Source organism: Spea bombifrons, chromosome 3 (assembly GCF_027358695.1).
Source record: "Spea bombifrons isolate aSpeBom1 chromosome 3, aSpeBom1.2.pri, whole genome shotgun sequence".
NCBI classification, from domain to species: Eukaryota; Metazoa; Chordata; class Amphibia; order Anura; family Pelobatidae; genus Spea; species Spea bombifrons.
This window is the reverse complement of record NC_071089.1, coordinates 68,690,539-68,716,205: the sequence shown is the minus strand read 5'-3', so window position 1 is coordinate 68,716,205 and position 25,667 is coordinate 68,690,539.

Here is a 25,667-nt window from a genome sequence, read left to right as displayed (position 1 = left end):
ATCCTGGCTGCCGATCTCACGCGGGCCGCACCTCAAGGTCCCGTGGGCCGCACCTCAAGGTCCCGCGGGCCGCACCTCAAGGTCCCGCGGGCCGCACCTCAAGGTCCCGCGGGCCGCACCTCAAGGTGTTGAGGTGTTGGACGCCCCTGCACTATGGCTTATTTTCAGGGGATGTCTTATTTGGTACAACAATCTATATTTATTCAAATATACTCATCTTGTCTGGGGGTACAGATACTCAGGAAAAGCAGAGATAGGCCAGTAAAGCTTTATTTATCAGGGATCCAGTGAGAACTGGGTCCAATCTGCACAGTGGAGCTGGGATGATCTCTCTGGGCTCAGTAGCAGCTTTACTGGTGCTTGTGGGGGGTGAGAGAGACCCACAGTGCTGAGTAAAATGGCAGCCACAGCTTTACTTCTTCCCCCTGCTCCTCACTTCACTGAGGAGACTTTTACTTTCACTTTCTATGTCGCCTCCCTCTATGCCTCACTGCAAAGCCACGCCTATCACTATGTCTTATTTTTGGGATATGGCTTATATTGAGCAAATGCTTAAAAAATCCTGCTACGGCTTATTTTATGGGTATGTCTTATTTATGGGGAAACACGGTACATGCAAAGGCTTGTTACATAGTCTTAAGCACCCTTTGTGGGTATATATAACTTTGTACGTTTAAAAAAAAAACAAAAAAAAACTTTAATAACCCGAAATGTTGCCCTCTTGACTACCCTTCCTGTCCACTGGTTAAGTGACTTTATGTCCTGTGGAACTGTAAATTAGATCCCGAATCCCACTGGTCATTTACCCTAAATGCTCTATGACCAATCTGGACCTGCCAAAATTTACCGGAGGAATTATTTATTTGAAATCTAAATGTGTTCTGCAGCAATTTTACTACAGCTCCTAGAAACATTTTTAAACGTTTTATTACAGTAGAGTCTGAAAGTGGTTAAATTGAGTTAAATTGAGTACAGCCTGAGCTCTGTTAAGTTAAATATATATACCTTTTTTCTTTATTTACCTACTATATAACCTTTTGTTTTCATTGTTCTGCATTGTATAAAAAGAAGGCAAAAAAGCACTAAAGGACATCCTTTGACTTTATTATACATATAAATACACTGATACGCAAATTTGCTAGGTTTAATATAATAAAAAAACTGAATCCATTTAATCAAAATACTATTGCAATACACATAAAAATAAACATATATACATTTGGAATTGCTATGTCTGACAAGAATGGTATTAATATCAACAAGCTGTAAATGAGCATTTCATATCTAAATATGATAAAAGAATAGGAGGACTATATCTCATCGTTCCTTCCTACGGCATTATTTATTCTTTCATAACCCAGGGATTCCAGTGCTGCATATTCAGTATAACAATTATGGTAACAAATTACTGAGCAGGCAGATGTTTTGAGACATAATATATTGACTCGAGCTGATAACTGTGTATCACAGGGAAGTGCTTCAAGTTCCAACTCTGATGTAACATGTCGGAGCTGTGAAATCGTCAAGAAATACCTATTATGTGATACATCTTTAAGTTCAAGAAAGTAGTTTCAAATTGTTAAAAAAAAAATAATTAAAAAATTGAAAGAAAAACTTTGTTTGACTCCATTCATTGACCTATATTCTAAGCATACTTTAGAGAGATGTTTCTCCCCACTGCACATTAAAGGTTCTAACAATTTCCCATCTAAAATGGGATGAAAAGAGGCATTAAAAGCACCTTAATTGTACCTTTAATGCATCATCTTAATGTAACCATATCCCCTACTATGAAAATTGATGGTGATTCTGCATTTCAGGAAGGCTAAGATTGGGCTTTGTGGCATCAATGTAAGAATTATGGGCCAAAGTATATAAAATTAATACAATTTAAAATCCTTGTGGGATTTCATTTTAATGAATATTTTTTTTTACCTAAAGGAAGCATTTAAACCTATGGTAAAAACATGGACATTATCCCATGCCATTATATATTTTAATTGGTTTAATTTGTCAGTTTTAACCTCTTAAGATCATACCATCAATGGATAAGCCAAGATGCTTATCAAATAAATATATATATATACTTCAAAGGTAAGCATACAGTATATCTATGCTTAAAGGAAGAGGACAAGGAGGCCTCACTCTTGGTGCTCAGAGTGAACTACGTTTTTGTGCCCTACACCCTTAATGTCACCACTTAAATGTATAATTAACAATTACCGTTACATTCTTTCTATAAAAGTTATGTTAGCCCATGCTTATTATCTCTCAATCTATGTATAGTGTTAAGTGGAATTGGGATACTTGATTTGCAACTAAATGTATATTACCACACTATAGATGGATCTTGTAGTAGTTGGCAACAAAACCTGTCCTGACCTCATCTCCCTTCTTCACCTCATAAGGGGAGAAAAAGTTAATGAGGTGGGATAATCATGCAATTACACGAACTGGAACTTAAGGTCACTTCTGTTTATGTTCTTTAATTAGTCTCAAAGGGTCATTTATAGGTTTACTAAGTATACTGAACTGTTTCTATGTAGTTTAGGTTTACTTGTTATACCAAAATAGTATACATACAACATGTTCCTATCACTCAGGTCTAACGTAAATATCCCAATTCTCACACCTATATACCACATACTAATTATGTTATAGTCCGTTTTACTTACATAATACTAGAACAACTATATTTTGGTTCTAATGTGCTGTATATGAGAAATTATATCTTGCTGTTGCGTTACTTTCATCATTCATAATCGTTCATCCAAAGAGGAACTGCATGTCGGTTTTAATTGTGTATATTTCTGATGCATGTATATAGAGCACCAGGATATTCTGTGGCAGTATTATAATAAAGAACGATAAAAGTTACTAATAAAACTATACAATAGAATATTTTTTTAGAAAAATAAATAGAAAAAAGAATATTTTAATTACTTACATATTACAGAACCTCCCTAATATGTGGTTATAGAGCAACTTACTTACTTAAGTCGCCCATATACATTTTATTCTTTACATTTACATTTAAGTGTTATTTTTCCTGGGGACTCCAATTGTTCCCTTTAGTACTTAGTCCGGAAATCTCCTTTCTTGTGAAAACAGCTCATTAGTTTATGGTTTCACGGATTCTATATCAGGAGAGCCTATCTTAACACATTTCCTTTGAAGCCGCAAATAAATTGAACTCTGATCAGATTCTCTGTCATTTCACCAAAGGCATAGGTCTTATTGAGGTTCATTAATTCAGTAACATACAGCTCACAGTTTCAGAACTTTTTATTAATGTATAACATTTATATATGGTAAACCTTTTTATTATACTTATTGGCGCCACATATCACCTTAATATACTGGATCACATTTTAAAATTTAATTATAGGAATATTAATGAAATCTCGAGAAAGCTCTACAGCAGGGTTTCCACCTGTGTTCAAGGGCCACAACCTGTATAGTTTATTAAGAACTTCTCCTGTACCTTCTACTCTACTTGGCTCGGGTGAATGATATGTGCAGGTGTATTCTCATTGATTTTTTCTGATTGAGAGCTTCAAATAGCCAATGACTAACATCCCTAAACATGAGGAATCTGGGGAAAACAATTTATAGGTTCCCCCAGATAAAAGTTGTTAATGTGATATCCTGTGGCTCTGAATCTATCATATCCTAGTCAATGGAGTCTGAGCCTCCTGATTGCTGATTCTCTAAAATTTGTATAAATTTATAATCCCTGCTTGAATTTAAGTAACTCAATTCAGAATAGCTTTATATGTTGATGAGTAATGGTTTTCATATCAACCATTAATGGAACCATTTAGATGCCACAACTGCCAAGTTACTACAACATAATCCTTGCTATTGAGTAGCGAAGGGTAATATTTGAAGAGCCTGAGACAAACGTATATCATGTTTCACTGTAGGGCATCTGTGCAGTTTAAGTCACAACTATATAGTAATGAAGTAAATACCGTTTAATTAATTGTACAATCAGTGTAAAAAAAGGAGAAAAGTGTAGTACTTTCCAACACATTTTGCGTTATGCTTTTATGGATTGTCAGGCAAACACAATTGCAAATACAATGAGAATAGCTCCAGTGGAGCAATACTAATATTTCTGACACAGCATCCACTGCATGATTATCCAGAGGAGCTTGTGTTTATCCCCAAGAAGATGAGGATAGAAAGGAAATCAAAAAAATACAAAGAGAACACAGTCATTTTTAAACTTGGAATACCCAAGATAAAAGTCTTAAATTCCCCAAGGCAAAACATATCATCATCGGATGCTTTTTTTTGTTACTGTTTACTGTTACAGTGTTTTTATCAGCACGAAATTGTATGAAGGCTTCAATTAGTTCTTGATGAATGATCCTATAAAATCATATATCTTTCATTTCGCCTGCCACCATGTTTTTCTCACGTTGTAATTAAATGAACAATAATTGGGATGAGGGTCTAAAATTTGAATATCAATGGAGAACATAGATGTTGATAATAAAACCATTTTATTAATGATTTATGTCTTACACACAAACTATTTTCAAATGTTATTTGCACATTATTTACACATTATATTGTAGGTTTCCTAACGCTATTCTCAATATGCATTATTATATCATTTCATATTGTTAGTTTTTGATAATTGTCTATTGTCAAATTGATTTTCTTATTTTAGAAGAGTTATATGTTAAGATAACCAGCAATATCCAAAGTGTATCGCTTTATGCTTACTTAATTTTTGTGGTCTTATGCATTCTGTGCTCTTTTGCTGAAATTGTTCAATTAGCCATAGTTTTTTCTTTCTTCAAGATATTAAATTATTATGTTACAAGGTAATGCTTTGTTTTGATTTTCCAAAATTTCGACTTCCAATTAAATTGTAATTCAATCCTCTGAAATAATTATTTATTGGGTACAAATCAATCATTGAAAGGGTTGTTTTTGTACATAACTCCTATGGTCAGTTAGAATCTTTAACAAGATTTTTTTTCTGCCTCTGTCTGAAATTTATTGAACTCAAATTGTATGTTTCTCACCTGAGGACCAAGATAGAGGTATCACATTATATAAAGAGAGTTTACTGTAAAATCATAATGTAATTAATAGGTATTTTGTATTGGGATATGGGTGGAAAAACGTCAATTAAACTAAAAAAGTAAAATTTAAATAAATAGATATTTTTCTAGTCTAAATAGTGTTCTTGTGGCAAGAATATAATTATAAAAGCTGCTCACTGCTCACTTATAAAAAATGTTACTTCACAAGTGTGATGCAAATGTAAGTTAGCCATTAATATGAAAAAATATATGACCATGGTAGAAATAGCTAATAGACCAGCATGTACAAAATGAAAACTTTGGTTTACAATAGGAGGAGTGGTAAAGGTTAGACCCGCTGAGTGCATCAACTTTATTTGCTGTATATACTTTCTGGATTGTTAGCACCCGGGCATATTGCAACTGCTTCCAGTCAAGTGAGTGCGTTACATTCTATAGGGGCAGCAGAGCAGATATATATCTATATATATATATCTGCTCTGCTGTTGCCTCTGTCCCCCACTAGGGCACAGCCCCTATTATCCCACCAAATCCTCTATTACCCCCACTACAGCCCCAGTTACCCCCACCACAGCCCCTATCCACCATCACAGTCCCTACCCCCCAACACAGTCCCTGTCCCCTACTCCCACAGCTCCTATACACCATCTCAGCCCGTTACCCCCCCACCACAGCTCCTATGCACCATCTCAGCCCCAGTTACCCAGACACCGCAACCCCTGCCCCCCCTCACCCCCATTTTGCACAGACTGAAAAAATCGAGGCTTTCAAAAAAAAGAAAATGGCATTGTGGATAAGTCATGTGAAGTCATATGAAGCCATATGAACTCTGGTTCAGTTAAAGACAAAGCATAGAAACAGAATGGACATTGAACATGACCTCAGAGTTGGTTTGTCTACCACCACCCCAGACTTTGAGACACTCCTCAAAAGCATCCCCAGTTTTCCCATTAGTTCTACCTCATATGTTTCAATGACTGTTTATTTATTTATTTATTTATTTATTGGGTTTTTGCCTCAATGGCACTTTCATTTAACTAGCACTGTGATTATTGCACAATTAATTTTCACTAGTGCTGTGATTACTGCATTATTCATTGTGCAAAGTATCCGTTTGTTTACTGTCTGTTTACTGTTTACATATATAATGTGTGTGTGGAATACTGCACAAGTTGCTTTATGGAATAAAATATAATGTTTCAGAAATGAAATTATTTTTGGGTCGTGGCTTAATGACCAAAGTCAAATGTGGGTCCTGAGGATACACGGGTTGAGAACCACTGACCTAGAGTTTTTGGCACCCCAGGGGCAGATCCTGTAAGTGGCAACCCCCACACAAAAAGTAAATGATGACAAGAATATTTATCTCACAAATGTATTAACTAGAAATCTGGAAAAATGAATCATTAACTTATAAATAAATGAAATAAGCTTAAATAAACAGCATTTACTGAACAGTTATGGTACAGCATTACTCCTATGTCAATATAGTAAGCCAGACATTGATGATGGTGTAACCCCCATCACTATACAGTGAGACAGACCTCTGCCTGCCTTTGCCCCCTCTGCCCCTGAAATAGCTTGTCTGTGCCCTCCTGCAGTTTTCACTAGTCCAGGGGCCAGCTGAGCAGCACTGTGGCACTCACACACTGTGCAAGGAAAAGCTCTTTTCCCGGCCAGGGAAAGCAAGATATTGGGTGAAAAAAGAGCTCCACGATGGTAAGCTGCGGGCCCGTGTTAGGCGGGCGCTGTTTGGTCTCCCGTGAAATGAGTAAAGCCTTTGTTTGCACCCAATGTTCTGATCCTGTACGGGCTTTGGAGTATACTGTGTCCACTGTGAAATTATAATACACCTTCATGAGAATTGGAAGAATGTCTCTGTCAGTTAATCTTTTTGGACTTCGATATAGCATCTTCCTGGACTGCCTTGGATGGAGCACCATCAGCTTCCTAATTAGCCTACAGGGTGCGCCTGAATAAATTAATCTGTCTTTTCCAGTGGTAGTGGTAGCCCAGTGTATTTTGCATTGTATATGGTGTGGCTGTATGTGTATGTAAGTGTTAGAGTGAGCACATGTATATGTATGTATGTATGTATGTATATATGTACGGATGTATATGTAAGTGTAGAGCCAGCCTTAACTAACATCATAGTTCATTCACAGCCCCCACACCATCATCATCACCCCATATTGGATTACAATTATCACTCTCCATCTTCATGCCCCCTAACATAACTGCGCACAATCTCCATATCAAACACAGGTTATTTACAAATCATCTTCATACTCTTCCCTTAGCACATCTCCCCCTTCATATTCATACAAACATATTTCCTCAATTATAAGACGACCCTGATTATAAGACGACCCCCCAAAATTTGAATATTAATTTAAAAAAAAAAGAAAAAGCCTGAATATAAGACTACCCTATAAGAAAAAAGTTTTACAAATAAATATTAATTCACACGTAAACGATTTTTTCATATTTAATAAAAACTATGATTGAGAAAAATGCATTTTTTGTTTTTATTTCCTTTTATTTGCTAACAGGCCACCTCAGTTATGCACATCTGGCCCACAACTTGCTACTCTGCACCCCCAGATATGCCTTATACCCCCCTATATGCCACTCTGCTCTCCCAAATATGCCACTCTGCCCCCTCTGATATGCCTTATACCCCCTATATACCCCCTATTTACCACTCTGCCCCCAGATATGCCTTATCCCCCCATTTTCAAAATCACCCCCCTGATATGCCTTATACCCCCTATAACCCCCCCGACTTACCGATGCATCCCTAGACCTGTCCCCCGTGCTCCAGACTCCTTGGTGTCTAGTGGGGGCAACTGGCGCGCAGACAACTTCCGCTGCTACCCGGGATTTCCACCGGAGCTTCTATGACTGAGCACCGGAAGGTCACGTCATTTGGAAGTGTTGGGTAGCACTGGAGGTTGCACACATACCGCAGATGTTCACTGGCTGCCAGAGAGCAGCACTGCAGGAGACCTTGATTTTACACCACCAGGTGGTGTACAGAAATAAATACAAGCTTTTGCTGTACTCCCCTGACTACCATCTGTTTTAATGCCCTCTATGTCTGGTTAACCTATTTTAAATAGCCTACTTTTTCTCCTTCTACTGCTGCTGCTCTTTGAATTTTTTTTTTTGGGGGGTGCCCATGGTGATACTTTCTATATTTTGTGGTAGGGTCCAAAAATGAGACTACTTACTTGGGTTGGTAATAGCTGTGTGCTATAGAGATTTGGAAGCAATAGTTATTTCCTAAACCCTTTTATTTAATTTTTCTACCTCCTCTATCAGGGACAAAGCAGTTAATATCTCATTATTAACAACTGAGCATCAATACATGTTAAGAAGTTGTCTCCTGATTTGCTTACTTGTCAAGTTCCCGATTTACTTCTGCATAACTTTTCACCTTTATTCTGCACTCTGCATGACACAACTATAAAACAAATTTCAAAGTGCAACATTTCCTCCTTAGAAAGCAAACATGCAGTGAAAATTCATGCTGTGTGGACTTGCAAGTTGCTTAAGGCTAAATAGACGCGTGAAACCTCTTCTGGTGATCCACCGTAGTATAGACTTATTAGCAGCATGGCAACAACAAAATAATTTACCCAAAAAAAGAGCAGTTTATCATAATATTGATTTTCTTCCTCCTACACAGAGTATGCTGTACTTAGCACAGATAAAAAGGATTGAATGCTTCACCTTTTAATTGTATAAGAACACAGGGGAAATATATAAATGGTGGAATGTTACATTTAATTTCATATCTATTGTACAGGAATACATTATAGAGCGCACTTGGACCATTTACTTTGGCACAAGTGCTATGAAATGTGCTTTTTTGCAGAAATGGCAAAACAATAAACATTCTGCAGAGTCTTATAACAAAAAGGCAAATGTTAAATGTTTAATTTCTCTAGAAAGGAACATGCTGCTTCTTCAAAAGCATTTTATATTCTTAAGCATTACTCATACAAAAAAAAAAATCTGTTAGTCTATGCATAGTTACGGCAATATCCCCCACCTCTGTTTCTCCCAAGGGACCAATTGATTTATCTGCCAGAAGCCTAAAGCCCCAAAATAAGATAGCTTTTGAGTTTACAGAGGTCATTTTTCATTGTCTAAATAAATTTTTCTAAACAAAAATCTTTCATCCTGTTAACCGCAGGGTCCTTATCTCCCTGGAGGCTACAAAATCCTGAACCAAACCATTTCAATTCCTTTATGAAAAAAAGATAAAAGCAAGCTTTTGATTACAAAGGTATAGAGAGAACTCCCCCCCCCCCCATTAAATAACAGTAACACGAGGTAGGAGGAAAAATGCTAAAATATTACGTTTTAAATCAAAAGGGTTAATTGGTTAAGCAAAGTTTTACAGAAAGCTGATACAAAAATGGAAATTAAGAGAGAAATGAATTTAGGAGTGTATTTAATTTGACTATATTTCTGTTAACCCAATCCACAAAAGAGAGGTTAAGCTAAAATATAGTGTATAATGTGACATACAAGTATTAAGTGATTAAACTTAAGAGCTTATGGATAGCTTCAACTTTTGCACACAATATTTAGGATCCGAGAGGGTGCAATGCTATAGTATATCTGTATATGACATTGTGGTACATTTCAAGGACATGGCATGTAACTAAATATGTAAAGTTTTTCAAAATGCATATGTTGTGTGCCCCTGCATACATGGTATAGTCCACCATCAATGCGTAAAAACCAAAATCAGTGTCACATTTGCTTGTTTGTCTGTCACTCAAATGTTTTAAACCTAATCGTATCTCTATAGAAAAATATTTGCAGTACAATGGATCATATTGAAAAGCTCAGTGACTTTTAACGTGGCACTGTCCTAGGATGCCACCTTTGCGACAAGCCGGTTCATTAAATTTCTGCCCTGCTAGATCTGCCCAAGTCCACTGTAAGCGCTATTATTGTGAAGTGAAACCTTCATGGCTGAAACTCAGCCATGAAGCAGTAGACCACTCACTGAGCAGGGCTGCTGAAGCATTACTCGCTACAGAGATCCAAACTTCTTCTAGAAGCAACGTCAACAAAAGCACTGTGCATCGAGAGTGTAATGAAATGTGTTTCTATGGCCGAGCAGCTGCACAAAAGCCAAAGATCATTATGTACAATGCCAAGGGCTGGTTGGAGTGTCATAAAGGAGTGGAAACATGTTCTCTACATTGATAAATTACACTTCACTATATGGAACTGTGACGGACAAACCTGAGTTTGGTGGACACTTTCTACCGGAATCTATAGTGTAAAGTTTGGTGGAAGAGGGATAATGGTCTGCGTCTGATTTTCAAGGTTTTGTTAGGCTTTGTTATTTCCAGTGAAGAGTAATTTTAACGCTACAGCATACAAAGACATTTTACACATATGTATACTTCAAGCTTTGTTAAGAGAAGGCCCTTTCCTGCTCCAGCATGACTGTGCCCGTGTGCAGAAAGCAAGGTCCATAAAGACATTGGTGTAGAGGAACCTGAGTGGCCCTGACCTTAACCTCATTGAACGTCTTTAGGATGAACTGGAACACCGATTCGTACCTGACCTCACAAATGCCACAACATTTTGCGGAAATTAGCTGCAAGGGGGGGGCAACTCCATATGGATGCCCATGGTCCAACAAGCTTGTATAGATGTGATGGTCATATAGTGTGTTTATGACCCTTATCACTGCCTTTTAAGATATATAGGACTTGGTTTGCAGTGCCACCAACCTAGTTTTTTAATTCAAATTTTTTTTTAAGAATAAAGGTTGACTATAAATGTACATATAAAAATTTACAAATACCATACCTATATTCCTATACTTTATATGCATAGAAGCACACAAGTAAGTATACAAGGAAGGAGAAGTGATTAAAGTGGAAGTAACTAAAAGTATTTGTCCCTAAGCATGAAATCAGGATTTAGCAATTGGTATCTTCTGTATAAGGGCAAAATGTCCACACAAAGCCACCGGTGTCCTTACTAAGGCTTATTGAAGTTATTGGTGCCTATGCAGCAGTATAAGAAATATTTTCCATGCTATCATGTTATAACCAAACCCTTCTGTGGGAGAGTACAGAGGAATCCCATACTATTTTGCTTACATCTGGATTGTTTGTATAAATACACTCACTGGCCACTTTACACCTGTTCAATTGCTTGTTAACACAAATAGCTAATAGCTAATCAGCCAATCACACGGCAGCAATTCAATGCATTTAGGCATGTAGACGTGGTCAAGACAACTTGCTGAAGTTCAAACCGAGCAGAGGTTTAAAATGATATTTCTCCATCCATCAGCTGCTTTGTTAGTAGGAGTACCAGTATGGATACATATGGATGTATATCAGGTTTCTCCATATTACACCAGTGAGCAATGGTGGGTGCTAAGGCTTCTTCAGGAAATAAATTAAGAATAATCCTTCAAACCATAACACTCTTAAACTGATCAAATCGAGTGCTTTTACAATGCCTTGCCCCATTAAACAGCAATACCATGTATTCATGCTTCCTACTTGTAACATGTCAATAAATCAGCAAATAACTCTGCCCGTGATTAACTGGGCACAGTGTTGGAAAGATGCATTGATTGGGTGCCAGCTCCAATAAAAACAGATGCATTGTCACTAGCAAGAAGGTCCCAAACAAATAAAGAAAATTAATTGTTGGTGTTTCGCCAAGGGTCGCTATGTAGATGAATGTACTAGCAACAAATATTAACTATTAACAAATATGTCATTGTCTCCATTATATGCATCTGTTTTGGAGTCAACAGTTTTACAGGGAAAACAATACGGTTGTAGTACTTAATACCATCTTTTTACCACCACAGCACTGCAGAAAATTTCCAGAACTTCTAATATATTGAGTGAGTGAAAGGAGTAAAAAAGGACATAAAAGAGGGAAGAAACAGCTAAGCAAATGTCATCATATAAAAAAAAGTGATTGATTAAATATTGACCTGCTGTTTAAGCACTGGGTAAGAACCAAGCATTATAAAATCAATTCTTCACTTGACTTCATGTTGTGATTAGTGTTAGCTACTCTTTAATAAAAGCTCATGAGCTGTATACATACATTTTCAGCACATTGGACATGTTAGTTATTTGGAGCAGAGCTTAAATTAGTTTAGGAAACAGTATTAATAAAATGTAAAGTGCCTATATATATAGATAGCTCAGCAAATGTTTGGAATGCTATGGAACCATGCAAACCATTTATAACGACGTAATCCACCCAGATTAGTTAAGTAAAGCAAAGAAGTAGAGCACAAAGACTTGTCAGAAACAAGTTATCTAATCAACGTTTTTGATCAATTGTGTTATAATGACCTTATAATTTCAACAATAACATTGTTGTGTAAAAGATCTGTATATTGCAAATTGAATAAAATAAAAGTTGGAAGAAAAAAAATGCCAGTGTGTAATTTTGTCTTTTTTTTATTGTTATTATTGTAATAGAAGGGAACAGAGGCCATTAGATATAAACAGAAACAGAAGGGTTATATGTCAAGATTGATAAATAAAAAAAATTCTGATGCAAACCGTTCTGCTTTATGTTGTCATTCCCTCCCCGTAGAAAATTACAACAAAAAATAAGTAAGGTATAACAATAATAACTGAAAAAGAAATGGGGGTTAATGTGGAGAAGGAGGGGGGAATGAGGTAAGGGCCAGTTTGGGAGGATAGGGGAAAAAGAAAAAGCAGGGAATTGTTATTACTCCTGAAATATTTCACATTGATCATGATACAGACATACTTAGTCAAAATAAGGGCGACTTGGAAAGAATTGTCCAGCCACCCAAATAAAAAAATAAATACAAAAGATCAGCAACCCTTGGGGGGAGGTTGGGGGGAGGGCCCGAACACCAATGGACAACCAAGATTGGATCATTGCTCACAGGAAGTTTTTTCACACCTCAGACTCCATAAATTGCGACCATTGGAACCAGTGCAGTTTGTTCTGGTGATTGGTGGGTTTGGAAACATGGACTAGGTCTTTCATTTTTTTAGACTACTTTGGTTATTCAGTCAGACGTGGTTGGCACATATTGGGATTTCCAGTGGAGTTGGAGAAGATACTTTGCAGAATTAAGTAAATGCATGACAATTTATTTTCTGTACTTAGGGATAGGCATCAAAGTATTTTGGAGACCAATTGAAGCAGGGCGGTTGAGTGGTCAACATCACTCACATGTTTGATAATTGACAAGACCGTCTTCCAATAAGAATTTCTGCCAGAATAGCCAGATGTGGGATAGGGAACCCAGATCCCCCTTGAAACATGATCTGAAACATGTGGGATGATGTAGTGTAAGGCTTGTGGGATTTTTGCTAGCAGGTGAGGAGTTTCTATGTAGCCGCCTGCATTTTTTGTTGATTGAGCAGCAATGGGTGAGACACAAGATCTTCCCCACTGTTTCTTTGTGAGTGTAATTTCCAGTTCTATCTCCCACTGTTAGTGATATAAGGGAGGTACGTTTGCGGAGATTATGTAAGCAATTTGTAGATATGCAAGTGAGAGGTAGGGGGAGTGCCTGAGCAGATTGGTTCAAAGGGTGTAAGCACAGTGTTCTGAGGGCTCAGTAGCTGATATCTAAAACACTTGAGAAGGGAATGCTATCAGGGCCATTGGTTCTGTCGGGCGGGGGGTTGTTGTACATTATTGGCGTAAGGGGAGAGGGTAATGTGGTCAGGTTGTGTAAATTGTACGTTTCCCAAATTCTCAGTGTAGGTGCAATCGTTGGAGTGGTGGCCAGGAGGCTTTGTGACACAGATGGGACAGCAGACAGTGAGCCATGTCCAGAGTTTATGATTAAGCCACCCTATTATTTGGGAAATGTGTGTGTATGGAGTATCCTTTGATTGTTTGATGGGCAGTACCTGGAGGAAATATAGGATTATGCTGCTCACCCTGCTCATCCAAGAAATGTGTGGGAATGCCCAGGACATCATGTCTCTGTTGAAGGGGTAGATGCGGAAATGCGGAAATGCGGAAAGGAGTATGTTCATAGTATAGACTACGGGTGCGCTTGAATGCATAAAAGTTTTTGAGGTTTTGAGTGCTGCAATTTGTGCGAGTGATTCTGTGCAATACGATCTTATTTTCTTCAAGGTCTTGGTGGTATTTTCGGTAACATATCTTTATAGGGGGTCCTTGGCTTGTTAGATTTATTGAGTCCCCGGGTGAATCCATTAGGCCTATGGCTGGGCAGGAAGAGCCTGACCATGTTGCGGTACCTATGGAGGTAGACAATAGATTGTGTAGGTGCCTGTGGCTAATTAGTATGTAGCCTATTAGCGTGTGTATCCATTGTGAGGGGAAGAAAAGAATCTGTAGCCTTTAAGTGAAGGGTGCTGGAAGATCCAGGCGTCAATCCCTTGGGAAGACCTGAAGTGGAACCTAAGCTTCCTGAGTTTGGTGTGTCGGAAGTGTGCGGTACCTGTGGAGCTACCCAGCCGAGGGTCCAGAGCAAAGTTGAAGTCACCCCCCACCACCAAAAAGCACCAGTCCTTCTGCATAAAATACTGAAGAGAAATGCAATCTGGTTAGTGTTTCCAACATACACATTTGTTATTGTACCCTTGATGAAAAAGGCTTTGCCATGAAGATCTGAGTACTTACCAGACATGACCAGTGGGATGTCTCTGGAAAAGAGGATTGCAGCTCCACTAATCTTGGACTCTTATATGTTATTGAAAAAAAATTCCTGGGAAAACCTTGGATTGCTAAAGTGTGGAGCTGCACCTTCTGTAAAATGCCTGGGAACGCAGTCTCAGTGGAGTTTGGGACAGATGTCTGGTGATTCAAACATAGTTAATGCTTTATTATTTTTAATAAAATGATCCGATTGGAGGAAGTCTTCCATTCCATTAATATCAGAAATAGGGGATAGGAGAGGACAACTAGGGTCCCAGTTCTCCGTGTCACTGGTAGAAAAGACAATTATTGGTGTATATTTACTAAAATGGGAGTTGGTAAAATAGACCGCAGGAGAGCTACAGTATAATATCACTGAGTTTACATTATGAATGGCCAACCTCAATGAGCTCCTGCTCCAAAAACAGCTTTGAGTACCCTGTATAAAGCAAATGTAAATCGATGATCACAAACTGCATTATGCAAGTCCAGTTTAGCTATTCGTGTAATGAAATTAGAGAGGGATGGCCTTTTACTTGTATAGTGAATTTAGGGAGTTAAACGACAATGGTAAAATATACAAAGGAGAAAAATAGTGTCAGTATGAAGAAAGAATACAAGAACCAAACACACACACAGTGGTTGGATAAATGAAAAATAATTTCTTCAAGACATAAAATAATAAAAACAGTAACTATTTTCTACTACTTTGGACAGAGGGCCTTATATGCAGTGACACCTACTGGCAAGAAGTGAGTATGCATTTGATGGTGGTCAGCACTACTACAGTTTTTCCACTGCCCTATATTGTTACCACCTTCCATGCATAAGCTCTTTAATTAAATTACTTAGTTTAAGTATCATGTCAGAAATGTTGTTGTCACTTTTTGTTATCAGGCCTGAAAATCCATAAAACCTAATAAGATATATAATCATTGTAAGATCGTTTGAGAAGGGCCTTTTTCACCTGTTGTTTTTGTATCATTATGTTTTATACTACCTGTTATGTTCCATTTACTCATGTTGCACAATATGATGGTGCTATATAAAACAATAAATAAAAAAATAATCAGCTTCAACCATCATCTTATTGAATATATTGAGGTGCGTGAACGTTTACAGCTTGATTTGGTCACTTAATACCTGACTGATATCACAATTAAAATCAAAATATTAAAGAATCATTAAGAATTGCCACTCTGCGGGCTTAAATTAAGCAAATATCATGCTTGCTGCCATTTCTGTTGTGAAACACCTCCAATTTGGCATTTTTCCAAAGTAAAACTAAAAATTAAAAAGGCTTGCTTATATCGAACGCAACCAGGATACAGCAAATATGTCACAGCAGGAGAATAAAGCTTCTGGGTAAAAAGGCAAAGCTGTGTGACAGATGGAAAGGTCTCAATGGATGAATGGTACTACCGCAAATAAGTAGCAAGCAGCCACAGGGAATCAAATAATGATTAGAAATGAAAAACGATGGTTACACAATGGAAACATTTTGACTGGGGCTGCAGAATCAAGTAGGCTTGGATTATAAATACTTGATTATGCATCCACTGCACCAATATATTTAAAAATGACACAATTTAATATAAATCATCACACAGGATATTAGTGTGCTACTCTAGAAATAACATTAAAAAATAAAATAAAAAAACTTCAGTATGTCTTTGGAGAGAAAATACTTTGCAATTTGTACTGCATGCCCCCAAACCTGAACAAATTACATTCTAATGATCAATACATCCAACCACCAGAGGCACCCATTTTTTCATATAAAATTATGTTTAGTCTGACCTGTTTTCAAGTCAATATTTAACTTTTGTCAGTGAGTGCTGCAAAAGAGCAAATTGTGCTGCGTAAATTGTTGCTGCTGTATAAATAAAAAATAATAATAATATTGAAGGTGGTCAGATCCCATTCTCAGGTATGAGGTAAATTACAATATAGAGATTACAAAGAGATTATATTTACAGCAGTAACTATTTGTCACCGAAACTATTCTCAACTAAGCTCATCCAAACTTATGTATCTCAGAGAGCTGTTCTCATAAGGTCAGCTCCGATCAGGCCAAATTAGCCAAAAATTGGCCAATGAACTATTTTGGTCAGCTGTTTTCCATTGTATTCTATAAATTAGTTATTGGATTATTATTATTAATAATAAATACACTCTAATGGTCATATTACATTTGAGTATGCATATGTATGTAATAATAACATAAATGTTAACAAATACAAAATATATTTTCATTAAAACTAAACCAGGTGCATAACAAACAATAAAGGTTTTATTTTGTAAAAATATTAAAATATTTCTGTGATTTTTATTTCTGTTCTTCTAGGCTAGTAGTCACAAACATTCACAATAAATAAATACAGTTGTGTATATAACTTGTGTGTATATCATTGGAAACAGTTCACTCCCAGACTTTTGTCTATAAAAATACAAGACAATGCCAATGACAGTTATATAAATAGAAATTCACCAGTAAATCAAGATTCTCTGTGAATGTCATGTAACGAATCCTCATATTGTTGTTAAGGCTTCAGCTGGCTATGTGCCTTAAAAGCCTTCCTTCAAAGATAGGACAGTTCAGTGGTGCCATTGCTTTGCTTTGTTTCAGCTATTGTTCCTAGAATAACATTTCTTTAAATATTCTAAATAAATCCATGCAGAATAAAGTAATCAGATTTTTTAACTTGACCAACCTTGTAATACTATTAATAGAGTACCTGCCTAGGGCTATTCATGCACTGGTGTTACATTTACAACTAGTATTTCTCTAGTAAGACAAAGAGATCTTCACCTTGATAACCAGAAAGTGGGGCCCCGACAGATAAGCTAATGGGATTTGTGTCTTCACAGTCTGCATAGAATATTTACCAGAATATTTTGTAGGCAAAGGTACAGAATGCAACGATTGAGATTTAGGAGATTACACAATCTGGAAGTACAGATCCTTCAGTGACTTGTAAACTAAAGTATAGACATATGGAATAGGAATAGGATAAAAAATTATTGCAGTTTTTAGCCTGTAAATGGTCCCTGGAATAATGACTTCCATCATCACTGGTGAGGTTTTCACTGTAAGGGCCATCTTTCCCCTTTGGTTAAGCCCTCAGTACTTCCCCACTTATTCAAAAGTGAAATCACACATGAAGAGGATCTAGTGTCAAGGGTAGAAGAAAACCAGTAACAAGCTCTCTGTTTACTTGGTAACTCAGAGACTCATCAGCGATGAGCTCATCATGATTGGTCTAGTCAGCAGTCAGCCAACATATACGTTTAGTTTTCAACTGTTGTATGCACACACCAAAAACATATACTTGCCTTTATTTTCTTGGAATTAAACTATGTTCACAAGGACAACAGGGGCAAGAAAACCAACAGACTCGCTAAAAGGCTTTTTAAAGAAATGTTTTAGTGGGCAAAAAAAAAAAGAATCTGGATTATTAATAGCAAACTCTACGATGATGGATGAACAGAACAAGTGAATGCTTTAATCATAAAGCACTAACATTCCAGCAGTGCTGGTAAGTGAGTGGAGCAGCGAAACCATTTGAGACTTAAACAGATGGATTAGGAAGAGTTCCTCTGCGGATTCCTGGACAGATTTCGAAACAGCAGACTGATTAACTAATGCACAAAAGGCAAGTGATTCTTCCAATCAATAAGCTTTTATGTAACTATATTTGTGTTATAGTATTTAAACATAGCAAACAACCATGAAATTCAGAAATACCCTGGGTCATGCTTAGAAACGTAAACAGTTTAAGCAGTACAGTTGACAACATTCCTTTGTTTGATGTGCTTGTCGTATGAGTTTTGTATCCGGAAAAGACTCACTATTAATTTTAAGTTCAAATTTATACTAATATAATATAGAATTTGTAAAATTGAAAGCAAATGCATGTTGACATATTGTTAATTTTCATAATTGTGGCATAGTCTAGAAATTCTGGATCTACAGGTCAGATACATCATAATGCATGCCAAAATCAGTTTTCCCCAGTGGCCTTCACACCATGTTCAGCAGTTACACGGACCATTAAGGTAGCAGCTGCACAGATGTCCATCTCCCAGGTACAGTTGGGTTAGAGGTGGTGGCCAATGGAGGGCGAGTTTGCTCTAGGCCCCGTTATATGTAAAGACAGAACTGAAGACATGGACAAAAATATGTGATATCCTGAAATGAGGTTGACAACAGCTGCAGTTATGTTCGTTATTAGTATGGTTTAGTGTTGAGCTATTTATTTACTTCCATATTTCAAATTTAGGGCATAGTCAGATGTTATGAGATTGCAGACGAACAAGTCTCATACTCATTTACCTTTTCTTTGAAGACTCTCCATAAGGATGAAATGGTATGTATGCTTGTTGCCCGGGGTTGGAAAGGCCACAGTGCCTCGCATATGACCAGGTGTCATCTGATATAGGTATACTGTGAGTCTATGACTCTATGAGAATTATCCAGAGCCAGTGGGAATTCACTCATGGGTTGATCATTGAACAGGAATGACCAAAAAATTTTTCCAGAACTTTCACCACTCATGTCTATGGGGTCTTTAATTGAAATGTCTTGCACAAAGCTTGGGGGAGACAACTTTAAGAAATCTGTCAGATATGGCAATGATTTGCTTTACTTTTTAATCAAAGAAGAAAAAACGTGTAAAGCTTGTGACACACTACCTTAATGCTAGCAATTAATTGTGAGGAGCAGCCATGAAAGCCTTTGGCTCATTTACATCCTCTTTCAAAACTAATTTGTCAGTTAGAGTGATGTTTACAGCACTCATAAATGTATGAATTTGGTCCACTAGTTAAGATGATGTTTTCTGCCCTTATCTCTGGGTACGCTCTAGGCAAACTGTTGATCATTTGTCTCATGAGTTTATGCATAGGACCCTGCATTTCCTTTTTGATGCTTTTACATTTACAGTCTGGTATTGGTTAATAGCTTGATAAAGGGCCCACTTCCAGTTTATTAAGGGGTCAAACAAGGATGCCATCTATAACCTCCTTTTTTTGTTGCAAATTGCATTACATAGTGTAGATTGTTGAAATAGGGTGGATCACCATAAAGAAAGAAACAGATCGAGCTGTACTTCAGTGACATGACTGTGCAGATCACCTATTGGTGAGAGTCCAGATATGGATGGACTTTGGCAAACTTTAATAGAAAGGTCCGCTATGGGAAGTTGAACACAATTTTCTCGGCATTAGACCTGTCTGACATGCTAATCTTTAATACCATCACTACAGACATCCTTTAGGTTGTTGGGATCTTGTTCAACAGAAAGTTAGAGGTAGGAGGAAAAAGGTAAACAAAAGATTAGACTAAGGCACCACAGAGACCCCACCATTGAAGGGAACGTTCTGGTTCTGCACAATGTGATAATGCAAACCATACATAAGATGCACTTTTTTCTTCTGTTTCTTTCTTTGTTGCTCTCTTTCTTCTCTCACTTTTTTTCTCGCTCCATCCCTCTTTCTTTATTCTCTCTTTTCCTCTCTCTAATCTCTTCCCTTTCTCTCTCCCTTTTTTCTTTTTCCATCTTTCTTCTTTTCATTTATAAATACTGTCTTCCCCCCTATCTTTCTCCTCTCTTTAACCATCTTTCCTTTTTCTTAGTGTCTTTCTTCTGTCACATTCTAACTTCTTCCACTCCCTCACTCTTTTTTGCCCCCATCTCTTTCTTCTTTCCCTCTTTTCATTTACCCTCTGTGGCTCCCACTTTCCCCTCTCTAACAGTCTTCGTCCTTCCTTTCTCCATTACTATTTTTCACCCTCTTCCTTTCTTTCACTCCCTCTCTTTTCTCATTCCTTCTCTTTCACTCTTCCCTTCTATTTATTTATTGTGTCTCCCCATCTCTCTTTTTTCTTCTCACTTCACACCAGTCTGTCACACATTACCTGGGAACACTTTTTTCACTGCTGGGAATGGACACTGTCTAGTGATCCTTTTTGAGGTTTTTCACAATGAAAAACCACAAATGAAAATTAACTTGATCTACAAAAAAATCCTATATTCCTATATAATTTTCATTTTATTTAGTTTTACATTTCTTACATTTGTAGTTTTTTTCTGTAAGGACACCGGATTTCCAAGCTTTAGTTATTGCTAGGTGGACCACAGTGCAAATTTGGAAAATTAATCAGAGGGCCAATTTCTGAACTTAATATAGTGGGTATGGCCTGCATAGGAGAGCTGTCCAGGGTTCTGACTGCAGGGTCAACTTGAGGGCTCGACTCTTGTAAAAAAAAAAAAAAAAAAAAAAGTGCAACCAGAGTGGCTTGATCTTGTCTGCAACATGCAATGCAGTCTTGAGGGGTTGAATTCCAGTTCAAAGCATGTTGAATTTCCATGTCTTTTCGTGTACAAGGGTACAAGTCATTACTTTTCATATGTTCTTGTAGATGTTGGTCCATTCTGAGGGCTCAAGGGCTTGGCCCAGATCTGATTTCCATTTCCATTCGAACAAAGACGAGGTTGGAAATTTAATCCCAAGAATTTGGCAATATATCTGGGAAACAGCTCCCTTTGGTGTAAGGGATAACTGACAAAATTCTTCTTAAAATGTTAATGTGCCCACCAAGCATTGTCTAAGAAAAGAATGGAGGTAATGTGATAACTGATGGAATCGGAAGAATTCCGTCACAAGCACGTGGTAGAAGGCCAAAAGTTGTTGGAAGGTGTAGGTCTACCTTCTTGGCTGAATGCTTTTGTGTCCCTGTCTCCTTTTACACAGGTCCACTTCTTCTCTTGCCTCTTCTTGTTCTTCAGCAGATAAAAACTCCAGCAATAACTGAATGGTGATCGCCGTCATCTCCCACCCCAACATGAGCAGTGCCACTCCCCTTTGCCTTTTGTTTACCTGTCTCATCTCTGGTACCTTCACTCTGTGGGCCTCCCCTTTTGGCATACCTTTCTCGACGGGTACCCTAATCCAGCACCCCTGTCTCCTTGTATACCTTAAACCCTTCTGTTCAAACTCTTGCACACACACCCAAATAATCACATTCAGTCTCTCACTTCCCAAGCCCACTCAGTCACTTAGGTAAAAACTTGCAGTCTATTAATCAGGCTGTATGAAAAAATAATACACATGTAAATAGTTTCAAATGAAGTGTGGTGTAGATCTCACTAAAGTCGCGTGTAGTGTTGTCCTCAGCTTTTGAGCCCTATGTTGTATCTCACTAAAGGACCAATTACAGGCAAAACGTTCATACAGTTTTCAGAGATACATATAGTAATTGGATGTATTTTGTTTGGCTGGAATTTTCACCTGCCATAGAAATTATTTGATTTTCTATATCTCATATGAGTCCTGATTTTTGACACAAAAACTTTTTAGAACGTCAATTCACTTTACTTTACGTAACACTAACATCCTAGATTAAGATACACATGTATTATGGAGAAACTATGGCTGAAATAATAGGATCTAAAACAATCAAGTGTAAGTTTATTTTGTCTCACAATATCTAAGATTGTCTGACACTGGCATTATACAGTATTCGCACAGTTTTACCCATATAATAAATGGAAGGGGACTCTATTTTCAAGCCAACATTACAGCCAGGCTATGATTCTCTGCATTCTAATTGTCCAGACTTCTTTGGAACATGCAGCTGTAATATGAGCAACAGCTATGGCTGTAATTCCGTTAAGCAGTTTTACATTTTGCCACTAGGACCTCTTTTCTGTGTTAAGCTTTAATATCCTCTCAAATGCATTAACATGTCCTTGGAACAGTCAGAACAGATGTCTGCCTGCTTTGAATATTTCCATTTTAATAGGAGTTTCAGATCCATGATGTAAGTATAAAACAAACTGCCTCTAATTCCCTGCCAGCCTGCGTAAAAGCAGTGGTTTGCACTCTACAGCTGAAAAGAAATTATACATACACACACATATATATATATATATATATATATATATATATATATATGTAGCTAACTAAAATACATGTATTATATTATGTATAACTGTATCTAAATTTACAGTATGTTCAATGTAAAAACAGCTGCCAAATGCATTCTAAACAATGTTTCTTTTTTTAAAAAACTGTCTTGGAACCGTCGTCTGCGCAGAAAACTTACATTACATACTACAGCCAATTTCTGAAAGGGCCATTGACAGATTGTATAGGTGTAAAGTGGAAATAAAGTGTCATTAAAAGGTTAAACAGACCATCAGGTGTACATAGGGTTGGTCTACAATTTAGTGGAAGGGTGTGGTCAAAGATTTTAAAAGAAGACGCTCTGAAAGCATTAGGTGGGTCATCTGCGATAAGTACACTCTCAGCAAATGCTGGCTGGATCGGATTGGCATTAAAACGAGCCCTGGAAATAACTGATAGCAGCCATATGTTGTTAATGGCAGCATTATTGTGGACGCAACACGTGTGGTAAATATGAAGAACAAATTAGGCCGCTGCTTTGTTACTCTGAGAAATGACGGAGCATAGTGCTAGGGAACACAGAAACCGAGGTCTTAAGTGACAGACCTTGCACTCCATTAAAGTTGGGCTGATTAGAGGGATCCATCTGCATTCGGGCGGGGATATCAATCATAACATACCGATAAACTGGTAGCTTTTTAGCAATGCTCTGAAAGTATTTGCTCCTCCCGATTTCCTTTACTTTTCTTTTAGTCTTCACATTTGAGTGTTTTACTATCTATGCTATACATTAAGATCTTTTATTGTCTCCTACATAAAAACTTTTTGACCATGTCTCCTACATAATATTATTTTAGTATTTTACTTTAAAATGCAGTGTAACATATTATTTAACAGCTTCAACTGGAATGGGATACCTGGGAACTTTCCATTCATGCTGACCACGAAGCTCTCCCAGTTTTGTGCTATATGGAATCTTGGAAGGGATAGGTGCGTAGATTTGGCAAATTATTAGAAATTAGACAAAACCAGGGAGGCAGGAGCAGAATAAAATGGGAAAATTAGACAATTGACCCAGGGCCCCAGGGTGGGAAGGGGCCCCCACTTGCTGCTTCCTTCCTTTAGTGTAATTTATGTGGGAGCCCAGATAGAGACCCATTTGTTGCATTGGGGCCCTCTTCTGTATTTTTGCTCTAAAGCTGGGATCTGCATTTAAGGCAGTCAGTATGCAGGTGTGTGCATGTATTTATATGGGGATATCTTTGCAGGTATGCATGAGGTTGTGACTATTATACTTCTTGTTTCTGTAAGTCAAATATTAAACAATAAATAGTAATAGTGTGTCTATGTGTGCGTATCCATGTATGTGCATTATGCCTTTGTGTGCATCTGTATATCAGTGTATCAACACAAGCACAGAAGCTGCTTCCATTACATATGTAAAGATTTCACAGCCAGTTGGTTACGTGTAGACACTCAGTTAGCTCTCATGCAGTTTTGTGAGAAACTTGATTTGCATGATGCTCCCCCTCCAAGTTTGTCTTTGACCCCTTCCTGTCTTCTATAATATTATTCCTGGACATGATACTGCCAGGCGCTTTCTCATGTCAAGCTGCCTATGAGGGGAATAAAAAATTGTGCATGTCTGTACATATACACCAATCAGCCATAACATTATGACCTCCTGCCTAATATTGTGTACGTCCCCCTTTTGCAGCTAAAACAGCCCTGACCCATCAAGGCATGGACTCCACTAAGGCTCTGAAGGTGAGCTGTGGTATGTGGCACCATGACGTTAGCAGCAGATCATTTATGTCCTGTAAGTAGCGATGTGGCACCTCCATGGATGCATCCTTGTGCCATGTGTTCTCTAGGTAAGCGGCACACACGCACCTTGCCAGCCACATTATGTAAAAGAAAATGTGATTCATCAGACTGGGCCACCTTCTTCTACTGCTCCGTGGTCCAGTTCTTATGCCCTTTTTAGGCAGTTTTGTTATAATAACATGAATCTTTTCATATTGTCCATATGATGAGAGTGTCCATGTGCTAATGGAGCATGTAGATGCTTATTGGAGTTAAACTAGAACTATAGCTTTCTATGAGTTTATAAATCAGTGCTTTCCTGATTTCCCTTTCTAACTATCCAACTGCGTTTCAAATGCAAAGGCTTATTGAAAAATTTTGACACAAAATAGGTCTTCTCAAATAGAAATGTTTAAACCAGGGGCGTACCTAGAGTATTTGGCACCTGGGGCAGATCCTGTATGTGCCACCGCCCCCCACACACATACACTTTAAAACTGCATAGCTTCTACCGTTATATACCGGCGCAGACACTGAAGGTGGTACAGCATTACTGTTATTATATACTGAGGCAGACATTGACGGTGGTACAGCATAATCCCTATCACTATACATTGAGCCAGACATTGGTAATAGTGCAGCATAACTCCTATCACTATATACTAAGCCAAACATTGATGTGGTGTAGGCCTACCACTTCATTGTCTGGCTTAGGGATGCCCCGAAACGAATTCTGGACTGAAACCGAAAATGCAGCATTTACCTGGCCGAAACCGAATATGACCCCCCCACACCATAAAAAAATCTAACACTTTTATTTAAAGTAAGTAACACACCAAAATAGGACAAAACAATTAAATATATATATGTAACCAAGGAAAAAATGGGCACTCACGGGTCTTTGCAGTAGTTTATTTCAAAGCAAATAAAAGCCTGTGTATATTGACAATATTTCTGAGTGTGCAGCCGCTCCCTTTGGTTTGTATATCTATATATATATATATATATATATATATATATATATATATATAATTGTTAACAGCAATCACATTCTTATCATGCCTAGGCATACCCAGATTCCAGGATAGGAGTATGAATGCCCTATCTACCCCTTCTCACTCCCTTCTGCCCTATCTACCCCCTATCCCCCATCTCACCCATTCTCCCTATCTACCCCCTCCTAACTATCTACCCTCTCCCTCTTTGAAGTTC